The sequence below is a fragment of the Apium graveolens genome, chromosome 8 (genome assembly GCF_009905375.1).
Source record: "Apium graveolens cultivar Ventura chromosome 8, ASM990537v1, whole genome shotgun sequence".
Taxonomy (NCBI): domain Eukaryota; kingdom Viridiplantae; phylum Streptophyta; class Magnoliopsida; order Apiales; family Apiaceae; genus Apium; species Apium graveolens.
Genome location: NC_133654.1, coordinates 219,234,841 through 219,242,575, shown reverse-complemented (window position 1 = coordinate 219,242,575; position 7,735 = coordinate 219,234,841). Strand labels below are relative to the sequence as shown.

Genomic DNA, 7,735 nt, shown 5'->3' with positions numbered 1-7,735 from the left:
CACAGAGTATGGCTTTGTTCAAAATGAAGATGAACCGTGTGTTTACAAGAAGGTTAGTGGGAGCTATGTGGCATTCATAGTACTATATGTTGATGATATACTACTAATGGGGAATGGCATACCTTCTCTAAAGGCTGTTAAGACTTGGTTAGGGAGCAATTTCTCTATGAAAGACTTAGGAGAGGCATCCTACATTCTAGGAATGAGGATCTATAGAGAAAGATCTAGAAGGATGATCGGTCTAAGTCAGAGCACATACATTGATAAGGTTTTGCATCATTTTGGAATGCAAAATGCAAAAAGGGGATATGTCCCCGTGTCTCAAGGGATAACGATCTCTAAGGACCAGTGTCCGAAATCATTGGATGAGAAGGACTACATGAATAAAGTTCCATATGCTTCAGCAATTGGATCTATCATGTATGCAATGGTATGTACTCGCCCAAATGTCTCGTATGCCTTGAGCATGACGAGCAGATACCAGTCTAATCCGGGTGAAGGCCACTGGACGGTAGTCAAGAATATTCTTAAGTACCTGAAAATAATTAAAGATTCATTCTTGGTGTATGGAGGAGAAGAGAAACTCGTTGTAAAAGGTTACACCGATGCAAGTTTCCAAACAGACAGAGATGATACTATATCACAGTCTGGTTTTGTGTTTTGTTTAAACGGAGGTGCTGTAAGCTGGAAGAGTTCAAAGCAAGAAACAGAAGTTGATTCTACAATGGAGGCTGAGTACATTGCAGCTTGTGAAGCAGCTAAGGAGGCCGTTTGGATTCGAAAGTTCATTTCTGATTTGGGGGTGGTTCCATCGATCGCAGATCCCATTGATCTATACTGCGATAATAATGGAGCCATTGCACAGGCTAAATAACCTAGATCACACTCCCGGGCCAAACATATACTCAGAAGATTTCACCTTATTCGAGAGATTAATGAAACGGGTGATATACACATATGTAAAGTGCACAAAAATGATAACATTGCAGACTCACTGACCAAAGGCTTGTCGCAGCAGAAGTATGATGGTCACACTAGTTCCATGGGTATTAGATATATGGGTGATTGGCTCTAGTGCAAGTGGGAGATTGTTAGTGTCCGTGCCCTAGAGGCAATACATTATTCTTTTAAATCTTTATGTCAGTTGATTATTCAATAAATGTATTTATTATGACCTTGATTAATGCGATATTTTGTTAGCATAATAAATGTCCTTAGAATCATGATACACATTGTATAGTTTAAGTACATGACTTGAACTTGAGATTATATAATATATCATATTCTTAAAGGTCCCTAGTCGAGTATTATTATATAGGACAATAATAATACATAGATAGACTAGTATGTTGTTTGACAAGATAACCACATCTCATTGGTTACAAGTATGGGGATACTAAAATCAATACATAGGTACATATGAGAGTACATGGTACTGGACAGACCCACAGTGAGATTCTTCATGTTTAATAAAGTCATAAGAAAGACTCACAATGATAATGGTGTAACGATCCTTTGACTTGAAATCATTATATTTCTATACGAGGACTAATATATTTTGACTACATTAAAAGTTACTTTTGATCGGGTGATGATAAAAGTGGACATCGGATATATCATGAGTCGTATGAGAAATATGAATGATAGATAAAGGATTTAACCCTCCTATAATTAGGAGAGATATTATTGGCCTCTTGATTGAGTGAGACTATAAAAGCATGGCCATGCTCAAATTATGATTTGTCTTGATAGTCTACTCATGGATCAAGTAAACCCGGATTAAATGTTGAAGAGGATGACTAGACATAGGTCTCGAGTTTAATCTATAATATCTATGGTTAAAGGGATTATATTACACGAAAAACATTAATCACGAAAGGTTTTATCTAATCACGATTTAATTATTGTTTAATTGGGTAACAATAATGTATTACTAGATACCGCTTATTATTTATAATTTTATTAGAGAATAAAATTATTGCCAATTAAATAATAGCCTATAGGGTCGCACAAATAGAGTACTTAATGGAATAGTTAATTTAAATTATGGATTTAAATTAATTGATGATTATTCGAATTTTATTATAATTAAGTAAGACTTAATTGAGATAATATAAATTCGAATTAAAAGGACTGTTTTTGCCCATAATAATTAAGTATGACTTAGTTATTAATTAAATAATAGAAATTTGTTTTTATTATTTAATCCAATACCTACTAGGGTTGGGCTTTGCTGTTATGGGCCTTTTTAATCAGCCATTATAAATAGATAATGATAGGTTAAAGAGGGGGTACGCTTTTGAGAAAACCCTAGCAGCAAAGAGAGGCAAAGGCAATTCGGATCATCAAGAAGGAGGCTAGTACATCCATTCCGTAGTCAAGTTCGTGAGACGTTCTTGGAGGTGCTCGTATGGATACCATAGTGGTGTTTCTCCGAGAGGTAGACACAAAGCGTGATAGCTAGGATCTCCATTGAGTTCGTGAAAGTCAGGCTCTTGAAAGGTATGATTCGTTATCTCCATAATCTGCCCACAATTATACATGGATCCTGTTTTTGGGTTTCGAAATCTTTTGTTTTATTTACGTTCATCCGCTGCGTTTTATGCCTCGGAACCCAATAGTTAAGGCTTTTCCCATTCTCTCTGCGGGATAAAGCTAAGTGCTGGTTACATTCTTTACCACCAGGGTCTATCACCAAATGGGAGGATCTTACTCAGAAGTTCTTCACCAAATTCGTTCCTATGGCGAAGACTGCTGCAATCAGAAACGCACTTACTCAATTTGCTCAGCAATCTGGAGAATCTTTATGTGAGGCTTGGAATCGACATGAGGAGATTCTTAGGAAGTGTCCTCATCATGGGATGCCTGACTGGATGATCATTAACTGTTTCTATAATGGTTTGGGTGCTACTTCTAGACCCATGCTTGATGCAGCATCAGGAGGAGCTTTGTGGGCTAAAAGCTACGATGAAGCTTATGAATTGATTACACTGATGGCTGCTAATGAATACCAGAATCCTACTCAGCGACTATCTCAGGATAAGGTAGCAGGAATTCTGGAGTTGGATGCAACTACTGCTATAGCTGCTCAACTTAAGGTGTTGACGATGAAGGTGGATTCTCTGTCTAATTATGGAGTTAATCAGATCACTAGTGTCTGTGAGCTTTATGCTGGTGCCAATGAGACTGATCAGTGTGCCATTTCCAGTGAATCAGTTCAGTTCGTGAGCAACTTTCAGAGGTCGCAGTAACCTGTACCAGCCACCTATCATCCTAACAACCACAATCATCCTAACTTTAGCTGGAGCAACACTCAGAATGCGGTTCAACAGCCTTATCAGCAGTATCCAGCAAAACAGTACAACCCCCTGGTTTTCAACAACCGCAATATGCACCAAGGCAACAACTCCAGCTGTAACAGTCAAATGAAAAATCTGAATGGGAGGATTTGAGGCTCATGTGTAAGATCCAAGCGGTTTCTATCAAGACCTTGGAAAATCAAATTGGGCAAATTGCCAATGCCTTGTTAAATCGACAACCTGGTACACTTCCTAGTGACACTGAAGTACCAGGAAAGAGGGAAGCAAAGGAACAGGTAAAAGCAATTACATTGAGGTCTGGGAAGGTTGCAAACCCCAAACATTCTCATGGTTCGGATGAAGAAGCTGTGGCTGAAGAAGAAGTGAATAATGACGCCGAAGTGGAACCAAGGAAGAGTACTGTTGAACATACTCCTCCTGAGGGTAATACATGGGAGAAACAGATCTATCCTCCACCTCCCTTTTCTAAGAGGCTGTAGAAGAAAAAGCTGGATTAGCAGTTTACGAAGTTTCTGGAGGTGTTCAAGAAACTTCACATCAACATACCTTTTGCTGAAGCTCTTGAACAAATGCCTAGTTATCCGAAGTTTATGAAAGGTATTCTCTCTCGGAAGGTAAAGGTTGATGACTTAGAGACAATTGCTCTCACGGAGGAATGCAGCTTTGTGCTGCAACAGAAGTTACCTCCAAAGCTTAAAGATCCTGGAATCTTCACTATTCCATGCACTATTGGAAAAGTGTCATTTGACGAATGCTTATGTGACTTGGGATCTAGCATCAATCTGATGCCTTTGTCAATCTTCAAGAAATTGGACTTACAGGATCTAAAGCCTACCTACATGACTTGCAGTTGGCCGATCGTTCTATTACATATCCGCGAGGCATTGTTGAGGATGTTTTGGTCAAGGTGGATAAACTCATCTTTCCTACTGATATTGTAATTCTTGATTTCGAGGAGGATAAGAAGATTTTCATAATCTTGGGAAGACCTTCTTGGCTACTGGCCGAACCTTGATTAATGTGTAGAAGGGTGAGCTTACCATGAGAGTGCTGGATCAGGATGTAACTTTTAATGTGTTCAATGCCATGAAGTTCCCTAAGAAAAATGAGGAGTGCTTAAAGGTGGAGTTGGTCGATTCTGTGGTTACTTCAGAACTTGATCAATTGCTAAGGTATGATGCCTTAGAAAAGGCCTTGTTGGGGAAATCTGATAGCGAAGATGATGAAGGGGATGAGCAGTTACAATTTATAAATGCTTCTCCCTGGAAGAGGAAGATGAATATGCCTTTTGAATCTCTTGGAATGGAGGAGCTGAACAAATCTCCTAAGCACCTCAAGCCATCTATTGAGGAAGCTCCTACACTTGAGCTTAAACCTTTACCTGAACACTTAAGGTATGCCTTTTTAGGTGATGCATCTACTTTGCCTATTATTATTGCATCTGACCTTTCAGGTAGTGATGAGGAAAAACTCTTGAGAATTATGAGAAAGTTCAAATCAGTAATTGGATGGACGATAGCAGATATCAAGGGGATCAGCCCTTCTTATTTTATGCATATAATTCTGCTAGAGGAAGGTAGCAAGCCTACTGTTGAGCAATAAAGAAGGCTAAATCCTATCATAAAGGAAGTCATGAATAAGGAAATTCTTAAGTGGCTGGATGTAGGGATCATCTATCCCATTTCTGACAGTTCTTGGGTGAGTCCAGTTCAGTGTATACCAAAGAAAGGAGGTATCACAGTCGTTGCTAATGAGAAGAATGAGCTCATTCCTACTCGAACACTCATGGGGTGGAGAGTTTGTATGGATTATAGGAAGCTGAACAAGGCCATAAGAATAGATCACTACCCTCTGCCGTTTATTGATTAGATGCTTGACAGATTGGCTGGGCATGAGTACTACTGTCTTCTGGATGGCTATTCGGGCTATAATCAAATTTGCATTACTCTAGAAGATCGGGAGAAGACTACTTTCACTTGTCCATTTGATACTTTCGTGTTTAGAAGGGTTTATTTTGGTTCATGTGGGGCACCTGCCATATTTCAGAGATTTATGATGGCTATCTTCTCTGACATGATTGGTCAGAATATAGAGATGTTCATGGATGATTTCTCTGTGTTTGTCGATTTATTTGATATGTGCTTGTAGAATATAGGTGACGTTCTCAAGAGGTGTGTTGAGACCAATCTGGTTTTCAACTGGGAGAAATGTCACTTTATGGTGCAACAAGGCATTATTCTTGGGCACGGGGTCTCTAGTAAGGGTCTTGAGGTGGACAAAGCCAAAGTTAGGGTCATCAAAAATCTTTCCCCACCAATTTATGTTAAGGGAGTTCGCAGTTTTCATGGTCATGCGGGCTTCTACAGGTCGTTCATCAAGGACTTCTCGAAAATTTCTAAACCTTTGTGCAATATTCTGGAGAAAGATGTTCCATTCAAGTTTGATGACGAGTGTCTAGCTGCTTTTGAGTTCTTGAAGAAGAGTTTAATCACAGCACCTATCATAACTGCATCTGATTGGAATAAACCGTTTGAGATGATGTGTGATGCAAGTGACTATGCAGTTGGAGCAGTTCTTGGGTAGAGAAAGAACAACATATTTCATGTGGTCTACTATGCTAGTAAGACCCTAAATGGTGCTCAACTGAATTATACCACTACGGAGAAAGAACTTTTGGCTATTGTCTACGGTTTAGAGAAATTTCGATCTTATCTGCTTGGGACGAAGGTGATAGTTTTCACTGATCATGCTGCAATTCGATATCTCATCTCGAAGAAAGACTCGATGCCTAGATTAATTAGATGGGTTCTTTTGCTTCAGGAATTCGAGTTGGAGATCAAGGACATAAAAGGTACTGAGAATCAAGTCGCTGATTATCTCTCTCGTTTAGAGGATCCAAGTGCAACTTCACTGAATAAGAAATTAATAAATGAGTCTTTTCCCGATGAGTAGCTGTTTGGACTGCAAGAGGAAGAACCGTGGTTTGCAGACATTTTGAACTACCTTGTGAGTAATATCATGCCTCCCGACTTGTCGTATGCTCAAAGGAAGAAGTTTTTTTATGAGGTAAAGTGGTACATGTGGGATGAACCATATCTGTTTAGGCAAGGAGCTGACGAAATCATCAGGATATATATTCCTTACCGCAAAATGGGGGGCATCTTGCGAGATTGCCACTCAACGGCTTATGAAGGACATTATGATGGAGAAAATACAGCATCTCGTATTCTTCAAGCAAGTTTCTTTTGGCCAACTTTGTTTAAAGATGCTCATCAGTTTGTTTTGAAATGTGATCGATATCAACGTGTGGGTGATATGTCTAAAAGGGATGAGATGCCTCTTAATGTCCTTCTCGAGGTTGAAGTCTTCGATATGTGGGGAATAGACTTCATGGGGCCATTTGTCTCTTCTTGTAATAATCAGTATATCTTGTTAGCGGTCGATTATGTGTTGAAATGGGTGAAAGTCAAGGCTCTACCGACAAATGATGTGAGGGTGGTGCTTAATTTTCTTCATAAGCTTATATTTACAAGATTTAGAACTCCAAAAGTCATAATTAGTGATGAGGGTTGCATTTTTGCAATTACAAGTTCACTGCTATGATGCAAGGTATAATGTGAATCATCGCAATGTTACGGTTTATCATCCTGAGACGAATGGTCAAGCTGAGGTATCTAACAGAGAGATCAAGCGTATCTTAGAGAAAGTTTTGTGTCCATCAAGGAAAGATTGGTCTTTGAAGCTTGATGAAGCTGTTTGGGTGTATAGAACAGCATACAAGACTCCGTTGGAAATGTCACCATTTCAGTTGGTTTATGGTAAGGGGTGTCATTTTCCTGTGGAGTTAGATCATAAAGCGTATTGGGCTTTGAAGAAGTTGAATCTTGATTTGGATGCAGCTGGAAAGAAGAGGATGCTTCAATTGAATGAACTCGACGAGTTTCGACTTCAAGCATATGAAAATAATAAAATGTATAAGGAGAAAGTCAAGAGGTGGCACGATAAGGGTCTAGTGCTCAAATCATTTATGCCGGGGCAACAAGTTCTTTTGTTTAACTCTCATCTCCGTCTTTTTCCTGGAAAGTTGAAGTCAAGGTGGTCAGGGCCGTTTATTGTTAAAATTATGTTTCCACATGGAGCGGTGGAAATTTTTGAGAATGATTCGGGCCAAGCATTCAAGGTAAATGGTCAGAGGTTGAAGCATTACTATGGTGACATGGCAACCCATGTGGTGGTTAGTGCCGTTTTATTGTCTACTTTATCTCAAGATTCTACATCAAGCTAACGACGTAAACCAAGCGCTTCTTGGGAGGCAACCCAAGTTTGTTGTACATTAGTAGTTAGAGGAAGAAGAAAGAAAGGAGAAAAGCACAAAAAAATCAAAAAAATTAAAAAATTTCAGGGCTAACTATAGT

The 7,735-nt window shown here is 39.2% G+C and overlaps 1 non-coding gene across 1 annotated transcript; it reads right to left on the bottom strand.

Annotated features, from left to right (window-relative positions):
* Nucleotides 1–2,756: 2,756 nt before the first annotated feature.
* On the bottom strand, nt 2,757–2,863 carry LOC141681237 (small nucleolar RNA R71). Its single transcript, XR_012558678.1, has one exon. It is a non-coding gene; the product is annotated as a small nucleolar RNA R71 (small nucleolar RNA).
* Between the last annotated feature and the right edge of the window lie 4,872 nt (nt 2,864–7,735).